A 21,782-nucleotide genomic window follows, 5' to 3' on the forward strand; every position below is an offset into this window, starting at 1 on the left:
TTTATTGGACAAGAAGATAGAGGAACAGAGAACTAAATCATGTAAGGTAATGATCCATTCCAAAATTTGGAAAACTCATTTTCCAGGAAGAGGAAATAAGTGCAAAGGTCCTGAGGTGAGAATATACTTCATTTTTTGAAAGAATAACAAGGCAGCCAGTATGGCTGGTATGGCGTAAAAGCAAGGGAGAAATAGGAGACAATGTGTAAGAGGAAATTAGGCCAGAAAATGGAGGGTCTAACTGTTGGCAGAATTTAAATTTTGTTTTTAATGGACTGGGAAACAAGTGGAGGATAATTATGATTAAGTTTGATATTATTTAATTTATGTTTAAAAATGATCTCTTTGCCATTTGTATGAAGACTCTACTGGATCAAGGGCACAGCTCCAAGAGAAAAGTCATTTAGGAACCTAGGAAGTAAGGAGAGTAATAGGAAGGCTGTGACATTGGCTTGATCTAGGGTCTTACCTATTCAGGTGGGTGAGATGTGGTGTTATCAGGCCTGGTGTTTGACAGTAGAAGCAAGAGAGTTGCAGTTGGATTGAATGAGAACAGAGATAGAAAGCAAGGCCAGATGTGGCAGTGGCCTTCTGCCTCCACCTCCAAGTGTAGTGAGCTTGCTAGCATCATGGGCATCACTGAAGAACTTGCTGGAAATTATTAATCTCAGGTCCCATCCCAGGGCCATTAAATCAGAATCTGCTTTTTCACAACATGCTCATGTAACTCACATGCCAATTAAGGTTTGAACAGGCAGGATTGGACATTTGTTTTTTAAAAATAAGAAAAACAAAACAGATTTTATTCGAATTTTTGAGACAGTACAAATTCATAAAACTCCGGTTTGAAAACTTGTACTAGAAATACTCTTCGTTATTATGAGAATAATCTACCATAATTCCTTCTGGGGATTATGGTCACTCACATCTTAAAGAACTGAGGTTATCCTGAAAAAGTATATTCACAATCTTGATCTCAAACTGTATGCTCTGTTTTGGATTATTTCTAATAAAAGGACATTGTATAATTTCATACAGCTCCAAATAACTGTTAAATTTCTATGGTTAGGAGATATATTCCATTTTCTCTAGGAAATGTCAAACCAGAGCCAAAAACGGCCTCTCACCCATACTTACTTCAATTCCCAGACCATGCTCAACATTCTTTTTGTTTCCCCAGTATAAGTTGAAAGCTCAATTCTACAACTGTGGCCAACTAAACAGTTCCTCTTAAAAATCCAAACTCCATGTCGTTAATAAAAAATAATATTCATAGTTTTCTTTTCATCTAATACCATATGTACAATAAGCACAGTCCTTAAAGATTTTCTGTAAAAGCTGCATCCTAAAGAAATGACAAAATCTCTCAACAACACAAAGGACACCAAAGTGCTTCAGTAATGATTTTGGAGGCCAAATTATCTTTATGGTTCCTGCAGTTTGTTGATAAGACCATTTTGAGATGTTTTATGCAGAGTTCAAGATGACTAAAAATGTAAATTTCAGGTGGGTACCATTCACTGTGAAGGTGGAAGACAAGATTAGAAAGATTCTCAAATTAGCCTTTTTCCTAGTGAGTTACAAGCAAGTTTCCAGTCTTGAATATAATGCATTACTAGATAAAATTCAAGAACTCTAAGGTTACTTTAAATAGGTTCTATAAAACTAAACCCAAAATGTGTATTATTTCTTCTAGAATACAATTGTACAAAGCCATTTCTGATGGCAAAAATCCAATTACAGCAGTAAAGGTGGCTCTTAGTTATTCCTTTCTTCAAGTCAGAACAAATGGCAAAATGAGGGGAGCAGGAAGCAACTGCCTTCATAAACACATGGATTTACATTCGGTACCAATTTTTTGTTAATGAATGAAAATGGGGAAAAACATCCAGTGTATCTAAAGAGTTTTGGCATTTTTTTCCAGAAGGGATCAGAGAAAGAAAATAGCTTTTTTTGTTTCATGATGATAGAAGATTTTGAGGAAGAAAGGATGGTGTAAAGGTGAGTCAGTGGCTCAAATCCTAATCTAACAGATGCCATAAATGTTCTGAGCTTCAGTGTCCTCTTCAGTAAAGTAAAACAAGCTACTGGGCTGCTTTCTTAATATGAATTAGCATTAAGGGAAATAGTACTTTGAACCTATCTGTCTAGTAGCCACTGCTCAATAAATATTATCAGTTCAGCCTTTATACAGGTATGTATTCTTAGTAGGCTGAGTTTCACTTTGCCTCCTCCAGCTTGCTCTGCACTTGTTTGGGGCTGGCTCCTTTAGAATCTAGGAAATTACAAAGATGCCATGAATGCAATTACTGCCCTGGTGTCTACGCTAGAGAACAGTAGGGGTGATGACAGAAAAGATGGTTTCCCTGTGCTCAGGAATTCAGTTGTGGAGAAAATGACACCTTAGTAAGCCAAGAGTCTCAACTGTGCTGATAAATTCTGCTTTCCCTCTAACTTTTCTTTTCTGCCTGAACTTTCTAATGAACTCAGTTTGTCTCATCAGCAGACTATTTATAGTTCCAAAGCAGTTCTTTTGTTGCTGAAAATAGGACTTAGCCAGAGTTGAGAACAATGAAACATTATCTTATTAAGATCACAAAAGAGACACGCTTTCAGTTATGTGCACACACTCTGTCTCTGATTTATTCAGCATTCCCATGACTGTTGATAGTGATGTCCCTGCTCTCAAGCAGCCAGATCCCTGCTTTGCTATTTATAAAGCTAATGACCACCTGGGAGCAAGCAGAGCCCTCTCACTATCACCTGCTAGCATCAATGCCAAACACAGGGTGTTCTTCTGCATCTGCTGGAGACATACATACATGTTCAACAAATAGGAGTTTTGTCACTTCCCAGCTATGTGGTCTCAGCAAAGCTGCATAACCTGAGTCTCAATTTTTCATCTGTACCATGGGACTAATTCTGACTCTTGCCAAACTTTTTTGCAAGGATTAAATGAGGTAATTATGTAAATGTCTTTGGCATAAAGTAGAGGCTTAGTGATTTTTTTTTTCAACAATAAACTGTGATTTGAAAAACCTCAGAATTTAATAAAGAACAGTATTCTTTTTTAGTCAAATAAAACTTTCTTGTTTTTTATTGCATACTTTTAGGTTCAGAAAACTCTCCCAGTTCAAATAAACTCTCAGAGTGACAGCAAGCATGCTGAGAGTTGCCTTATACTTTTAAAAAATAATTTTCAGGTAACTCCATAATGCCACTGTCTCATTTGGGCTTTCTGGTTTCTGGAATTATCTGGAAAAATGAGTAACACTGAGAGAAAGCAAAAATATACACTAGACCAAAAACAAAACAAAAAACACAAAATTATAATCAGAAAACACTTCCTCATAAAAAAAGAAAATATAATGCAAGCCACATCTGTAACTTTTCTAGCAACCATATTTTTAAAATGTAAGAAGGAACAGCTAAAATTTTTTAACATGATATATTGAAATATTTCAACGGGTAATTAATATAAAAATAATGAGGTATTTTACATTACATTTTGGTACTAAAAGTTTGAAATCTAGTTCTGTATTTTATATTTACAGCACATCTCAATTTAAAAATAGCCGTGTTTTACATGCTCAATAGCATACATGGCAAGTGGCTACTGTATTGGATAGATTTGGTACAGAACCTAGTTTGCATTCATATTGGAAATGATAATTTTAAATTCCTAAATAATTTACTAAAGCCAATGTATATATCATTTTCAAATAGCCATTCCAGTTAGAGAATGGCTTGAAATGAAAAATCATCTAATAACACTGAAACTATTCAGTGAGCAAGCATTCTGATTTTAAACCAGTGCCCCCTGCTGGCCATGTGCCAGATTAAATAAAGAAAGAAAAGTTCTGTCTCAGTTGACATTGGCCTAGATTTGAGCACCAAATTTTTATTTTTTTATTTTGAACCTTGTCAACTTAAATGAATGCAGTCAATTAAGTAGCACTTTTCTATACTACAAGTTGTATATTAGTCCCTTCTCACCTTGGAAAACAAATGGACACACAACTCTTTCCAATTAAGCAAATCCAAATGGGCTCTCAATGTTCATGGGATCTTAAGAAATTTAAATGTGAAAAGGAACATTTAGACCAAAAGATGACTGGGACTTTTATGCAGTTGTTTCCCGAAGAAGGCAGGACTGCAAGCTGCTGTTCACTTAGTCTGAAATCACAAAAATCCATGTTTCAATTGATAGCTCATCAACAACAGCTTCTCAGATGGGAATTTCTGATCCTGCTTTTGCTGATGGGGAAGAGACAAACCTCCACATAAGGTCCCACAGCTGCAGGAATGATAAGGATGACTAAGCACATTCCTGCACTTTACGGAGTAGAAGCAATGCTGAGTAGTCATGCGTGAGCCACATGAGAAGTCCAGCTTTGGGGTAGTTTCCTTGTCTTGAGTTTTTCTCAGGGAAGTGTATAGTCTTCAGTTAAGTGGCTGTGATGCTGTGAGCCACATGCAGAAAGGAATGTATAAACTTGACTTATCAAAAGGCCAAAAATGAACATGTTTCCTTTTGGAGCTGACCCCTACCCCCAACGCCCACCATCCCTCTCCTCAAATCCATGCCTTCTGTGGAAGCACACTTCTAGTTTCTGTCTACTCACGTTGACTTTCTAACTGACCTCTTGATTTTGCATCACAAAAAGCCCCGAGATTACCTGGCAAGAACTAAATTTCCCTCAGGTGTGAAGGAAGGGAGACAAGTAAGAGGTTAATCAACTGATGGTAGGCATTTAACAGCTCCGAAGATAGGCTGGAAGTCCAGGTCCACATTCATTTCCCTACAGCTTATGTGGTTCAGGAAATGAAGATGTACCAGAGATAGGAACAAACCAGGAGAAGGAGTTGTTGAGAATGAAAGGAATAAAAAGGAAAAGTAAATAGCTTTTCTTTCCTGCCATCAAGAATAAAGAGGATCTAAAGTTATACCAAAGCCCTTTCTGGAAAATATAGTAGAGTGCTGAAAATAATGTCTTGGAAGACACACAAAGCTCTACCTGAATAGTTTCACCACTTACAAACTGTTTGATGAGGCCAAGTTCTTGCCTGTATGAGGCTCAGCTCCCTGATCTACGAAACAAGACTGAATGACCTCAGTGTTATGAGAGTTAAATGAAATATGCTTTAAAGCATCCAATGCATGGAAAACACATAAGGAAATCAGTACCACAATATACAAAGGTTTTAAAATCCTTAAAGATGTGTACAAGTAAAATTACTTATTTATAAATTCAAATCCTTCAGGATCCACAGTAGATTTCCCAGAAAACAACATAAAAAGCAAATTAACTCCCATGTTTTCCATTCCCTATACCACTGCCCTAGTTCAGATTCTCAGTTTCTTCTCCTGGACCTTTACAGTAATCTCCACATTCTGCAGTGTTGCATAGGAAGCTACCTCACAGGTGAGTAGATTAAAACAATGATTCATTATTTCTCACAATTTTGAGGTTTGGCTTGGAGGTTCTGACTCTGGTCTTACCTGGGCATTTCCACATGGTATATAAATTGAAAGCTGGGTGTGGCTGGGCTGTTGGGAGAGATGGGTCTTTCTTCTTAATGTCTGGGTGTCTCTCTTTCCTCTTGGTTTCTCATTCTGACAGAGACTAGCCTGAACTTCCCATAGGACAGCTAAACTCCAAAGGCAAGCCACAATCCAACCAATGCTTTTAAGCCTATACACACATCATCATGCTTGGAGATAACTATTGGCCAAGCAAGTCACATGACTAAGCATTGGCTCAGTATGGGCAGGGCACATTCCAGGTGTAAATACTGAGAGGCTTGACTCACAGGGGCTGCCAATGTACTGAACCGCTACACAGGAGATGATATGCCTCCTTCAGGCAGCTTCAGCACCTCATTTGTTCTCAATCACAGTTGATATTACCACCTAACCCCACTCAGAAGAGACACTTTGGGCTGTCACAAGAGGGAGAAGGTGTGCTACTAGCATCTAGTGAGTAGAGATCTGGGATCCTAAACTTCCTACACTGTGGAGAAGAGCCTTCACAACAGAGGATTATCTAGTCCAAAATGGCAATAGTTGGAGTTCCCATCCTGGCTCTGTGGTTAATGAACCTGACTAGTATCCATGAGTACGAGGGTTCCATCCCTGGCATTGCTCAGTGGGTTAAGGATCCCGCGTTGCTGTGGCTGTGGTATAGGCTGGCAGCTACAGCTCCGATTCGACTCCTAGCCTGGGAACCTCTATGTGCCACCAGTGCGGCCATAAAAGACAAAAAGACAAAAACAAACAAACAAACAAAAACCAGCAATAGTACCAAGATTGAGATGTTCTAGATATCGGGTCCTGGGATAAACCCTAGGAACAAAACTAGACCTGAATTAAAATCAGGGAGTTATATCTCATAGGGGAATATAGATAAAGAACAAATGCAATAAAGTCATAGATGTTCTAAAATACGGGAAAAACCTTTATCTTGTGGGCCATTGGAGGGAATAATTAGTTCTACTTAAGGTGAGAAGAGTCAGGCAGACAATGAGGAGGAAAAGTGAGCCCTGAAGACACAGAGAATGGCCTAAGTCAAAGCCCAAGGGCTTGAAATAGACTGATGTACCTGAAAATTCATCATAATTTGAACATGGAAGGACAAGCTATGGATTGCAGGTGGGATGAGATTGGGAGAGAAGCTGGAGATGTAGGCAATGGGCAAATCATTGACAGCTTTTTTGGCTCATGGCAGTAATTCTCACTGATAGCTGCACATCAGAATAACCTGGGGGATCTTTTACCAATGGGAACTTCTGAGTCTCACACCAGTGTTTAACTCTAAGTCTCTCGGTATTGGGATCCAAATATCTACAGGTTTTGAAAGCTCCTCAGAAGATTCCCATTTACATTTGGAGTTGAAAACAGTGCTGACTTTTATCTTGTAGGCAATGGAGAAACATAGAGAAGATTCAAGGAAGGGGCAACATGAAATTTGAAGATTGTGCTTATCAGAGCGTGGAAAATAGATGAGGGGCAAAGCTGGACACAGAGAACCCTATTCTGCAAGGAGATGACCAGGGCACATACTTAAAGTGAAAGAGATTGGGGATCCATACCAAGAAGCAGAGATAGGGCTATTAATAGGCTGAGTTAACAGAATTCAAATATCATTTTTAAATGGAACAAAATGGAAAAAGTGATGAGAGAAAAACAGGAATTTAGACCAAAGGACAAATACTGCGTGATTCCACTTATATGAGGTATTTAACTAGTCAAATTCATAGAAGCACAGAGTAGAATGGCGGTCGTCAGGGGCTGGGGGAAGGGGAAATAGGAAGTTGCTCTTCAGCAGGTATAACATTTCACTTATGGAAGATAAATAAGCTCCAGACATTTGTTGTACAACATTGTGCATATAGTTTTCAATACCATATTCTGCACCTTAAATTTTAAAAGGGTAGATCTCATGTTAGGTATCCTTATCCCAGTTTTTTTTCTTTTTTTTCTTGAAAAGGAGAAAATTTAGGAAATTTTTTTTTTTTTTGGCCTCACCCAAATCAGGTGCAAATTCCCCAGCTAGGGACTGAAACTGCACCACAGCAGTAATCTGAGCTGCTGCAGTGACAACTCTAGATCCTTAACCTGCTGCACCATGAGATAACTCCTGGAAATCTGATTTTCTAGCTTGCCTATTTAATGGAATGGGAAGGGCATTACTAATTTGAGGTCATGATATGGGTTTGGGGATTAGGAGTCAGATTTGGGAACATGGAGTTTGAGATTCCTCAGGCTTTTAATGTTCAGCATTAGGCTCTTCCTCAGGGGAGGGACTCAGTTTGCTTGAGAGATTCTAAGTCATGGGAATGGATTAGTTGGAACAGGGAATGTGGAGAGTGAGAAGAAGGGGCTAAGGATTGGCTTTTGCGTCATGGTGGCACAGGAAGCTTAGGCAAGGGAGAGTTCAGCAAAGAACACTAATAAGGAAGGTTCAGAGAGACATCATCCTTCTCCATTCCAGGACATTTCATATACCTCAGCCATGATGATTTTTCAATACTGAAAATATGAGTTTCTTGGCCCACTGTTTAAATTCTTCAGTGGCTTCTTGTTGCTCCTTGATTGAAGGCCAACCTTGTCATTCAAAGCCTTCTCACTGCAAACCCTGCTTGTATTTTTTTCCTGGTTTCATCCTTCCCCAAGTCCCAACAGTGACCTGACCCTCTGCTTATACTGAACCTCTTTAAACTCTCTGCAGAAGGCATACTGTTTCATGCCTCTGGTCTCTGCACTTGTTTTCCTTTGACCTACCCCCCTTTCTTTCTCTCTTCCCTGTTTTTTTGCTAAGCTCCCCTGAGCCACTCAAAACTTAGCTCAGATGTCTCTTCCTCTCTGCTCCAATCAGAAAGCTCCTTAAGCACTTTGTAGAGAACTTTGTGCAGAGTGGCACTTCCCAGGAAAAGGCAAATAGAATATAATGATTAAAAGCAAGTACACTGGAGCCAAAACTGAGTTTAACACAGGTTCCCCCACTGGACAGAAGACCTTGCCCTCTTCTTGCTGATATCAAGTCCTGGCTCATATATTTTTTAAAGATTGTAATAACTTTTAAAATATTTTTCCTATTATTTTCTTAGTATTCCCTAATATTATATCCTATTTCTCATTATTTAAAAGTAACCCTTTTAAAAAGAGTTTATGTGGGATATTTTTAGGAAGCTTATGTATATAACTCACAATTTCTAATGATTTTAAGATTTATACTGAGTATTAAATTCAAACAGCTAGGAATTTTAATAATTGTTAACTAAAAATAATGACTTTTCTTTGTATATATTGGGAAACAAATATTTGTCAGCGAAAAAATTTTTCTATCTTTAGAATCTCTAAGTCACCAAAAAAAGTTCTGTATCTAGTGCATGGATTACTGCTTCCTCAATGAAATCAAGTTGATAGTTGATCAGTTAATTAAAATACTAATTCAAATGAGAAGCATCCCCCTCAGCTGCCAGGAACAAAAGTACTGGAAAGTAATCTACTGGATGCATTAGTCAGCATATTTTTTTCACAGGAAATTGTATAAGTTACTCTGGCAAGTTAGTTAAGTGGAGGCGTTAAGACAGCCTTGGTTGTTAACTAAATTTTTAAATCTAGTTTCCAAGAGATAATGGGATTTAGGTTCAGTGACCTGGGTTCAAATTTTGCTTCTGCCACTTCCTAGCTATATTTATTCACTCATGCCCCAAACTGGTGATAAAGATCCTATTATCAGCCAATCCCTTCCTTTGCACATCTTGATTTCTCTGTAGGTAACTACTGGAGATAAGAATGGCACATCTAGGATCAATTCTTTCTTATATCACTTAGCAGGCTAGATGACATTGTATAAGGCATTTACTTTCTTGGTACCTCTGTTTCCCTATTTATGAAGTGGGAATATAACAATACCTACAATATAAAATTATTATGAAAATTAAAAAAGTTAAGCCCATTTGGGTAAGCATATTTTTTCTGTAAAGGGTCAGTGAGTATCTCCTTCTGGTTTTGTACACCATATGGTCTCTATTGCAATGGATCAGTTCTACACAAAAGCAGCCACAGACCGATGATATAAATGAATGAGGATGGCTGTATTCCAATAAAACTTTATTTACAAGAAAAAAAAAAAAAAAAGATGATGGCCAGAGCTGGGCCATGAATTATAATTTGCCAGCCTCTGGAGAACAAGCCCTGGAATATACCAGAATGTATCTATCCTTGTTATTAGCACTATTTTATATTTTCAGAAGAAATGCTTTGTAATCAGTGGCATCTTATTTGACTGTTTATCCAGATTTGTATTTGTTTTTGCAAGTCATTTGGTAGCATCACGTACCTGAAAGCACTTTAAATCTCTAACCAAGGTTTCTGGACCACTCTGGTCATGTGAATGCAAGTCAAAGCCATGGTAGTAAGGGCTTTGGGTTCGAGTTCTTTTTTTTTTTTTTTTTTTGGTCTTTTTGTCGTTTTGTCTTTTTATGGCCTCACTCCCGGCATATGGAGGTTCCCAGGCTCAGGGTCTAATTGGAGCTGTAGCCACCGGCCTATGCCACAGCCACAGCAATGCCAGATCTAAGCCACGTCGGTGACCTACCCCACAGCTCATGGTAAAGCCAGATCCTTAATCCACTGAGCGAGGCCAGGGATTGCACCCACAACCTCATGGTTCCTAGTCAGATTCATTTCTGCTGCACCAGGATGGGAATTCCGGGTTCTAGTTGTTGTAGGAGTTGTCTTTTTTTTCCTTTCATCCTATGCCAGGGTTGAAATATGAAAGTCCCTTATTGCATTGTCCTGCCTCGTGGTTTTATTTGCTCTGACACTGAGAATTTAGCTCTTTGGTGTCCCAGCTTTATGTGATCATTTCCTATTAGACCCCCATCCTGGGCATTTTTCTTTCTTTCTTTTTATAATACTGAAACTAATAATGCATCTTAGTATTAATGGGGGGAGGGGTCCTAAATTTGATGAAGTAGGTTAGTAAGGCTCAGGAAATATTAGCTACTGCTATTGTCATTTCTCTCCAGCCCCCCAGCTGGTCAGGTGCTTTCCCAGAGATGGACAGGAGGTTACTCCATACCCTTCTCCCCAGAGGGGGCCTAGAGCTACTGACTGATTGATGGATGGATGTGATGGATGGATGCTATGGGCTGAACTGCCTCCCCAAATTCATACAACGAAGGCTTAATTCCAGGACCTCAGAATGTGACTATTTTTGCAGACAGGGCTTTAAATAGGTGATTAATTAAAATGAGGCCCTCAGGGTAGGCCCCCAGCCAATCTGACTGGTGTCTTTATAATTAAAGGTTGTTTGGATATAAAAAGATACATCAGTGACCTAACTGCACAGAGAGGTGGCCATGTGAAGATGCAGCAAGAGAACAACCATCTGCAAGCCAAGGAGGGAAACCTGGGAAAAATCCTTCCCTTAAAGCCCACAAATGAAACCATCCCTATTGACACCCAAATCTTGGACTTCCAGCCTTCAAAACTATGAGACAATACATTTCCGTCATTTAAGTCACCCAGTCTGTGGCATTAAGGCAGTTCTAGCAAACTGACTAAAGTGGGGGCACAAAATGCTGACCCTCTGGCCTCAAGGTGGAACACCTCTTGTGGGTCCCATCACCTTCTTATGTTGCTTCCCTCACTTCTTTTCTCCTGAGCACATTTTCTTAATGAATCAAGTGCAGCCAAACTCCTGGGTCAGGTTCTGCTTCCAGAGAACTGGCTCTTAAATAAAGTCTACACTCCTTTTAATCTGCTCCAGCTGTTATAACAAACAACCACAGACTGGGTGGCTTAACAACATAAATTTATTTTTTACAGTACTGAATCCTGGGAAGTCCAGGATCAAGGAGCGAGCAGATTCAGTATTTGGTCAGGCTGCCCATTTCCCCTCCATGTTAGATAGATGGCTCTCTGGTTCCTGTGTCCTCATATGGTGGAAGGGGCAAGGGAGCTCTTGGGTCATTCTTTCATAAGGGCACTAATCCAGTTCATGGGGACTCCACCCTCATAAGTGAAGTACCTCCCCAAGTCCCATATCCAAATACCATCACATTGGTGTTAAGTTTTAACACAAATTTAGGGGACACAAATATTCAGTCCATGGCAGCACTTCAAAATATTTCCATGTTCCAGAAGCCTATCAGTTTTGGCAGGTAAATATTGATGTTATAAATCAGATTGAATTGTAAGGGACACTACTGTCAATAAAGACATGAACATGCTAAGTAAATAAATTATTTTCTTATAGTGACAGCAGGTTTCCACATCAGTGCCGACATCCCCAGAATATCAGTATATTCCAGTGATGTCAAAATATCACGTGTATAGGCTACACTGAAATAGAAGACATTCAGTCAGTATCTGAGTTGGCAGAGTGACTCAGGAAAAACCTGGCATCCTTAAGCACATGTGGAGAGCAGATTTTTGAAAACCTACATCAATCTAATTAGAAAAAAGAAGGGAAAAATATTAATATCCTAGGCATATGCAGGAATTTCAATTATCTTTTGCAATATGTTATAATTTTGCATGTTACAAAACATTGTTATTTTTAATCATTAGATCATGATTCATCTTGAGAAACTTTAATTTCTGTGGACTTTTTCAAAGTTTTCCTTTATTAGAATGCATTAACAGAAATAGCTACCTAGCATGCATGAGTGAGAGAGAGAACCATGTTTGTGAAAACACTTAGATATTTACTGGCCCATGGTTTTAGGAGCTAATAAATTTTTTAAGTATATGGGAAGAGGTAAGGGAATTCATGCATCTCCTTATTTATAAGTCACTGTGGTCTGTGATAACATTGTACAGTATTAAGAGAGAGCAGGACAAGCATTGTTATGATCATCCAACCAAGAAGTAAATTATGGTGAGGTCTCCACAGTCCGATTGAGATGGAAACTAGAAGCAATTATCAGGTAGTTCAATGAATATTAAAATAATTGGCCAGTTTTTCACTTCCTCTGTATCTAAGGCAGGTGAGTCAATCTAAATTAGAGAGAAACAAGAAGGATCTATGACCCTGATGGAGATTATATTCTACCTCCTTCTTGTTTTCCAGGACAATTTTTCTTATTTTTTTGTTTTCCCCTGAAATCCCTCCAGAATAACAAAAACACGCATGCAAAAAAATTGTAAAGCATGGATGTAATCATTTGCCTCTATTATGAAACAAGAGTTTCACTGCTTGGTTTTCTATACCACCCCTCTAACTTGCCACATACACACAGAGCACATATTCAGCTCACTGCTTATCACTTACCTCTGAATTGCAAAATATGTTTGATCTAAGTCAGGTTCCTAAACTCATGGCTCCTAAACTTGGCCTTTCATTAGAATCGCTTGGGGGAACTTTTTTTTTTTTTTTTTTTTGGCTTTTGTCTTTTTGTTGTTGTTATTTCTTGGGCCGCTCCCGAGGCATATGGAGATTCCCAGGCTAGGGGTTGAATCGGAGCTGTAGCCACCGGCCTACACCAGAGCCACAGCAACGCGGGATCCGAGCCGCGTCTGCAACCTACACCACAGCTCACGGCAACGCCGGATCGTTAACCCACTGAGCAAGGGCAGGGACCGAACCCGAAACCTCATGGTTCCTAGTCGGATTCGTTAACCACTGCGCCACGACGGGAACTCCCGCTTGGGGGAACTTTTTAAAAGTTTGCATTCCCAAACACCAGCACTGACAGTTGTAATGCCATAGGTACGGGAAACATTTTCTTAGAGACCCAAAGTTAAATACCAGGAAAATTGAGTCGCTCTTGTTCTTTGGCTTTATACACACCAGGAGGGGATAATGTCTTGCAAAATATATGTTACCACTTCTCCCTCTAGAACTCATGGTAGACATCATTAATTGGTCATGATAATCTTTCCAATAATTTCAGTCTCAAAATCCTCATTGCCACACTATTGGTGGCTACCAAAAACCGATATTTGAAGGGGAAAAAAAAAAACCCAAAACCCTGTTTGTCCTAAAAGAAAAAAAAGACACTCGAGTTAACTGCTATAAGGAAGGAGCAACATGCATTTTACCATAGTTAGTCCACTTATGGCTTGTAAATTCATTAATTTCTTAATGTCATTCTGATTTAAATATAAATAACTTTAAATATAAAGAACTATGTACTTTCTTTTCCTCAAGAGGGGCTTACTTTATGTCATCCAGAAAATATTTCATAGAAGTCAATAGACAACTCTATCATTAACATGTAATTGGAGTTCCTGCCATGGCGCAGTGGTTAACGAATCTGACTAGCAATCATGAGGTTGTGGGTTCAATCCCTAGCCTTACTCAGTGGGTTAAGGATCTGGCATTGCCATGACCTGTGGTGTAGGTTGCAGACACGGCTCAGATCCTGCATTGCTGTGGCTCTGGCATAGGCTGGTGGCTACAGCTCCCATTAGACCCCTAGCCTGGGAACCTCCATATGACATGGGAAGCAGCCCTAGAAAAAGACAAAAAAAAAAAAGAAAAAAGAAACATGTAATCTTAAATCATCATTAGAAGAAGCAAGGGAAGTTACCGAAATTTATAAACCTCCCTTGCCACTTTCCTTCATTCTGAACACATTAATCTTAAACCACTGATGTTAAGATTCTGATTTACAAAGCTTGCATGAACAAAGTTCATTATGACTTATCCACAAAGAAAAGTTAGGAATGTGGCACAAAGACAAATTTGATGAGGAACATACAGGGCTCATAAGGGTAGCGCAGGACAAATTCATTTTTAAAACTTGTGCAATATAATATTAATAATCAGAAGAAGGTCTGATATTAAAAGTTCTTGGAAATTGAATTCAGACAGAAAGTTTCAGCTTCTATACTTCTAACTTGACATCTCCACATCAACTTTCCTTTGATATTTTCCTTCGCAAATAATAATTAGAATACTTTTGTGATACAGAAAGCCTCTGGACCATGGATTCAGGAAAAGCCATTAAAGCATAGGTGGGGATAAGAAAAATAAATCAGATGTATTTTCAGCTTAGTGTGGTACAGCATGGGCCATAGTATTTACTTATGGCTTAATTGAATAAGATTTCTCCTAAAAAAAGATGGAGGTTTTGGACCCCAACCCCCATACTTTTCAGTATGGGAGTAGTTATTAGGCAGGAAATGGGAACAATGAAAGCAGATTTGAGATGATATTAAAATATGTGAGCTTATTAAGATAGCACGATACTCTATTTTTCTTTGGCCTAGCCCTGGATAGACCTTGGTTTCTAAAGCTTAGGGAATGCCACATGGCAAATAAAATAGCAGAAGCTTATTCAAACCAGATAGGTTTTATCTTAATTTACATTATTCTAGTGCCAAAGAGACCCTGATATATTCGGGGTGGGGATGTGGCTGGCATAGTTAATTCTGACAAACAATAGCAAAGGCTGGGGTAATTGCCTTTGCTTTAATTTTACTTGGCCTTTATAAATATTGACTAACTTACAGGCTAGATAAAATGGTGGCTATGAATAACTTGTATTTATTTTTCTTATGTATAAATGCATACTTTGAAAATAAAGGGATCACATTTACTGATGATTTCCTTACACAGTATGTGTTTTTGTCATTTACTGCTTTCTGATAAACTCAAACCCAGCCTTCAGGCAGCACTTATATAACATGCTTAGTATCTATTTAAAAATAGAAAAGTTCAGTCAAGTTGCCATTTTTTTTCCTGTCATCCAGTTTTAACTGATAATTTTAATAAATAGAATCTTATCTTTTTGTTGTTGAAGGGGGGTCCCAAAAAAAATGGAACCTCCTATCACCCTCGATGCTCCCTATGGAAATGACATTCATAAGCTAAATATTTGCAGAGAAGGTTATTCCCTTAAAACTTAAATTCAAATGTTATATAAACCAGAAAGAAAATAGTAACGTAGAGTATCTTCTTCCAAATGAGATAAGCTCTTTATCTGAAGCATGGGCTCTGCTCTTTGAACACAAGGTTGAAATAAGCCTCTGACCTGATGGATGATAAAATCTCTTCCCTGGATTTTTAACATCAAGTTAGCTTTAAAAGAGCCTTTTATATTTAATATGTTACTGAAACTTAGCCATGTAGAAATGTGTTTGATATTGGTGTGGTGCCAGCTTACTTCCAGAAGTGATGCATTAAAGTTAAAATTGAATATAGTAAAGGATGTAATAATATGATAATTGAAAGTTTGGGGGGTCCAAGGTCAAGTTATGGCATTTATTCAAGGAAGAAATTGAGGGTTACAAACCTCACATTCAACATCTGCAAAATGAGACTAATAATACCTACTTCTAGGAATGGAATTCAAAATATTTAGCAATAGGTTGAACCCAAGCCTAGAAAATTCTGAACAAACATCCATTTGGTCAAAATAAGTGCCAGTCAACATAGGTACCGCTAAGGACCAAATAGAAATCAGCCATTTTTATTTTATCAGATTGTGGGCACATAAAAAGAGGCCTTAAGTCTTAACTATTCATGGTAGCCACCCACCAAGATGACCCCATTGATTCCTACTTTGTACCTGGGATGGTCTGTGTGGCCAATAGAAAGAATACAGCTAAAGGTAAGGTACATAAATTATTTCAGAGATCCTAATGTAAAAGTCACTGCAGTTTCCATCACGGTTGCTATTGTTCTTCTCTTGAGTCACTCACACTGGAGGAAGCCATGTCATGACCAGTCCTAGGGAGAGGCACCTGTGGTGAGAACTGAAGCCCTGATGGTAGCCATGGGAGGGAGCTTAGATTCTCCAGCCTGAGTAAAATTCCAGATGACTGATTCCCTGACTGGTGGCTTGATTAGAACCTCACAAGAGATTCTATACCAGAATCACCCAACTAAACAGCTCCTGGATTCCTGACCCTTAGAATCTGCATGACATGATAAATGTTTGTTATTTCAGGATGTTAAGTTTTGAGATGATTTTTATGCATCAAGAGCCCACTAATCACTATATAATTGGCATTGTTATATGATAGAGAGATGAGCAGGAAAACAAGGTGGGTAGTACTTAATGCTGAAATCTGAATAAAGGAGAGATCTTAGACAGGAAGCTTTTTTTTTCCCCTTTTTTGCAGAGTTGTTGTTGGAGTTCCTGTCATGGCACAGCAGGTTAAGGACCCAACATTGTCTCTCTGAGGATGTAGGTTTGATCCCTAGCCTTGCTCAGTGGGTTAAGGATCTAGCATTGCTGCAAACTGTGGCATAGTTTGCAAGTGTGGTTCAGATCTGGTGTTGCTGTGGCTGTGGCATAGATCGACAGCTGTAGCTCCCATTCAACCTCTGGCCCAGAAACTTTCATATGCCACAAGTATGGCTGTTAAAAAAAAAAGAAAAGAAAAGAAAAAAGAAAAGATTGTCTTGTTCAGTAATATGGGTTGCTTTCCACTCAAGGGGACCCAACAAAGGATGTGCCCAGAGGTTCAAATCAAATCGTGCTCCATTTTTCAGGCTGCATTACCTGGCTCAGAGTTGCATCTACTCAGAAGAAAAGGTGTCTCTAATTCACACAAATGTTTATTCCTCTTGCAAAGACATCTTTGACCTCTGTCTACCTGGTGGAGGCATCTTTTATTGCTAAGCACAAAGATATAAAATGGGCTAGTAGTGATTCCAATGTTGGTGGGGGCCCTTGGATTTAAACTTTTTTTGAAAGACATTTTACTAGCTTCAAATATGGCCTACTTCATTTACTCAATGTGCTCCTTTGCATAAGTTTTTATTTCATTTTTTAAAGTTTTATTTTTGTATAGTTTTATTGAAGTATAGTTGTATGGTTGATTTACAATGTTATGATAATTTCTGCTGTACAACAAAGTGATTCAGTTACATATATACACACACCCATTCTTTTTCAGATTCTTTTTCCATATAGATTATCATAGAATATTGGGTAGATTCCCTGTGCTATATAAGGTTCCTGTTGTGCATAGTTTTATAATGTCAGTTTTCCCATTATTAAAATGAGAAATGAGAAAAATATCGTCTATGTGACTGGATTACACGGGGAAAACATATGAGATAATTTTTGAAAAGCACCAACTGCAATAGGCTTGTACATAGTAAATAATCAACAAATGTGATTTTCCTATCTACTTTATACCAGTTTGAGTTTTGGCAGAATTTAAGGCTGCTTATAGAGGAAACTGTAAGCCTGCTAAAGGATCAAAACTCATAATGCTCCCTTAAGAGAATTCTTTTAAGGAAATGCATTATGGGCTGAATATTTGTGTCCTCCTCCAAAATTCATATGTTGAAAGCCTAATCCCAATGTGATGATATTTGCAGGAGGGGATGTTGGGAAGGAAATCAGGTCATGGGTGTAGAGCTCTCATGAGTGGGATTTGTGCCCTTTGAAGAAGAGGCCAGAGAGATAACTAGCTCTCTTCCTGCCATGTAAGGACACAGGAAGAAGGTGACACCAGCAATGTGGAACAGGGTCCTCACTAGAACCTAACTATACTGGGACCTCATTTCAGACTCCCAGCCTCTAGACCTGTGAGAAATAAATTTCTGTTGTTTTTAAACCATCTCATGGGTGGTAATTTGTTATCGCAGTTTGAGCTAAGAATGTGCTACAGAAAGTCCTTAACTACTTACCAGTCAGCATCACAGAAATGGGATATAGATAAATAATGGATAGACAGAATAGAGAGAGAGCACACACAGATCATATGAAGCTGAGAGCAGGCTACTTTATTCCTCTATCATATAATAAGTATAATACATTTTCAGTAAAAAGAATACAGGCAATTTCTCTCTTGATATCTGATTACTTGATCTTTTTCAACTAAAATGAATAGAGAAAATAATTAACATGGTTTGCCAAGAATGGAATAGTCTTAATTAAATATTTCTTTATCAATACTACATATACTCCAAGAAACTCACACTAATCTACAGGAGAGGATAAAATACTTAGATAAAAAAAGACTTACTGTAATGAATCTACCTGTACTAGCAGTAATTTGTCTCATATGTGGGGAAAAATGGAAAAGAAAGACTAAAATTAGGCTCTAGTTTATTATTTAGAGTTTTTAAGGAGAGCAATGTGTAGCAAAAAGTATTACCTTGCGCAAAACATATATAGTAGAAGGTTATCTCTGGGTGTGAGTTCAACAAGAGATATTTCTCACTGAATCTACTAGAAGGAGTGGCCAAGGGATTTCTAGAAGTTCTGAAGGCAATTAGGGAGGACAGTCACAACACCTTGATTGTCACTATCAACACTGCCATGGATTATCTGCATCTGCGATCATTCCCTCTTTATCATTTACTCAAGATTCAACTTTGAGGAAACAAATTTTCTGAGCTTTGGTTTGGTAATTTTTACAGCAGGAACAGGTTTACCAGTTTACCCACAGCAAGGGTAGACTGTCTTCTGTATCAGAAGGCCATCCCTGGCTCTATATCTACCATAAGACTAAAGATAACAGGACAGGAACTCTTTCCCAGTGGAAAGAGGAATTGTCTACAGTGTTCAGCCAACAGCCAGCAAGGACATGAGGCCTGCCAACCCCCATGTGAGTGAGCTTGGTAATGGAGCCTCTGAGGCCTGCCAACAGCCTTGCCAGGAGCTATGAAAAGCATCTGCTTGGTTCAGCTTTAAGATGACTGTAGAGGCACAGTCAACATCTTAACGACAGCTTTGTGAGAGACCCCAGCACAGAAGGAGCCAGTTGGGTTACACCTGGATTCCTGACCCGCACAATCCAATATCATAAATATTTGGCAGTTTTGTAAGTCATTAGCTCTTCTTTTAATCTTTATGCTGCAAGAAATAACTAATACAGACACTGGTTTTAATGAAGAATGGCTTTGCCAGTTATGAAGCTATTAGCCAAATTCATCCTTTTACAATTTGCTTTTTGCTGGCTTTTTTTTTTTTTCATTTTTTTAAAAATTGTTATTTCCCCAATACAATTTTTTTCCTACTGTGCAGCATGGTAACCCAGTTCCACATACATGTATACATTCTTTTTTCTCACATTATCATGCTCCATCATAAGTGACTAGATATAGTTCACAATAGCCAAGACATGGAAACAACCCAACGCCCATCAACAGATGATTGGATTAGGAAGATGTGGTATATATACACAATGGAATACTACTCAGCCATAAAAAAGCCAAAATAATGCCATTTGGAGCAACATGGATGGAACTAGAGACTCATACTGAGTGAATTCAGAAAGAGAAAGACAAATACCCTATGATATCACTTACATCTGGAATCTAATATAAGGCACAAATGAACCTTTCCACAGAAACAATTTGCTTTTTGATGTTAGAGCTGGGACTCAACAAACCCTATTTCTTTGCTGAGTGCTCAGTGGATGGGGGAAGGGGGAGTCGGGGGAGTGGGTGAAGGCGCCAAGAGAGAGTTTTGGAAGTCTAGAAGAGGAAAAATGGAATTGCTCCTTCCCACTTGCTTCCGGAGGGCCTCCTTTTCTTGTGACCATAACCTTAGCTGTAGTTCTTCACCTTGGAACATATGTGTTTCTGTTATTCAGGTGTTTCAGGACCTGTAGAACCAGCCTCATTGTGTTCACCTTAGGAAGACCAGTACCAGCTGGCCATATCTCTGCTCAGAAATCTATGTGTCTGTTCCTCAGGGCTTTTCTTCCAAGCTTCTAAGTGTCATCATTTCCCTGCCTCCTCAACCCTGTGAGGTGGCAGCTACTTCCTGCAGTTATAATCTCCACTACACCTTAGTTTCTTTCTGTGTCTTCAGTTAACTAGTTACAACTTTATGCATGGTTAACTTTCCTTATGTCACACTCTCTCCATTAAAATAACTATTGCGGTCTTTATCTCTCAACTGGACCTTGGCTAATGCAATGGCCTAAGGAGCAATTCTACCCTAACATCACAGGGGGAAATGGAAAAAGAGTATTGGCTCTTTTAACTAAGAATATTAATGATTAATTTAGAATTGGTACTTTTTGCTGCAAATGGCATTATTGTGTTCTTTATAGGCTAAGTGATATTCCAATGTATATATGTACCACATCTTCTTTATCCATTCCATGAAGATGGGGGTGCATGTATCTCTAAATTATGGTTTTGGTGTTTTTATTATTTGTTATGATTCTACTCTTAGAGTTTATTTTCTTGTCATTAATTTTACTAAATCTTTGAAACTGTATTATGAAACTCTACTTGAAATTTGTAATATATTTGGAGTTAACCAAGATATTTCGGGAGTTGTTTTACTTGCTCTATAAGGAGGACTAGTTCCAAAATCAGTCTTTGAAGTTTCCGAATTTTACTACTACTATCTGGCTAAAAAATGGGCTGTGTTTTCCTCTATCAGCATTTTGTCATGCCTGCCTGGAATTTCATAGGTCATGGTGCAATAGTTTGTCCTCTGGAAATACTTTTCCTTTAACTTTTCCACTGCAACCCTTACTTTTTATTTGACTGTGACTTTTCCTTCAAGATCAAAGGTACGCATCAATCACCTATTTGGAAAGACGTTTTGCAACATCTTGCTATCTGACTAAGGATGCCTGTCTTATTTTCACCCTGCACTTTCCTGACCTTCCAACTAGAGTCTAAGTTCCTTGACGACTGTAGTATTTCATTCAATTTTGTATCCCTTAGTCTAGATCAATGCCCATATCGTACTATGTATTAATATACCTAATACCACTTTAAATGAAAGTATAAAAAATGTAAGATATATATATGAAAAAAGGTAATATAGTGATTACTTTTCACAGTCATGTGGCTACCCCTTTCTTTAAAATAAACCATTTTTGAAGATTTCACTATGAAGATGTTTTTCACTTAGTGCCATGTTTACCAAATGGGATCCTGATTGCCTGAAAGAATGAATGTAAAACTGGACGTGCACATGGGATTCTTGGCACTTAGGAGAATCTGACTTAGCCCTGTTATCAACAATGACAGCAACTACAGGAATGAAACATGAAAAATTATTTAATATTGTCAATTTGTAAGAAATCAGCAGATGACAAAACCCTTCTAGGTGTTTATCGATTCTGTTTTGTTGTAATGAATTCAGATATGTTTCAAGTTGGTATGTTCAGCAATTTTTGATATTGGCTAAATGTTATAATGACAGATAGCATGTGGATGGGCTTGATAAACATTCTTATGTCAACCAATAGCTATTTATGTAAAATTATGGGAAATTTTCATGCATGTTAAGAAACTCTATTAAAGCAAAAAGAAACATGAAATTTTAGAGTATGTGATGCACAAATATTTTTCTAGAGTCTCTTTTGTAGCCTTTTCTTATACATA

The 21,782-nt window shown here is 38.2% G+C and overlaps 1 long non-coding RNA gene across 2 annotated transcripts in view; it reads right to left on the minus strand.

The window, feature by feature from the left end:
- LOC146397403 (uncharacterized) overlaps positions 1-21,782 on the minus strand; it is a 336,760-nt gene that overhangs the window by 166,753 nt on the left and 148,225 nt on the right. Inside the window, exon 1 of one of the 2 annotated variants that reach the window (XR_014823566.1) lies at positions 5,504-5,652. The exons of the other annotated variant lie outside the window; for it this stretch is intronic. This is a non-coding gene — a long non-coding RNA (uncharacterized LOC146397403). Of the gene's footprint in view, positions 1-5,503; positions 5,653-21,782 lie in introns of those variants that run through there. 2 annotated transcript variants of the gene reach the window in all.

The sequence above is a fragment of the Sus scrofa genome, chromosome 13, assembly GCF_054392235.1.
Source record: "Sus scrofa isolate SSC_HxYL_T2T_F1_AM1 chromosome 13, Sscrofa_HxYL_maternal_Yorkshire_Landrace_v2.0, whole genome shotgun sequence".
NCBI lineage: Eukaryota > Metazoa > Chordata > Mammalia > Artiodactyla > Suidae > Sus > Sus scrofa.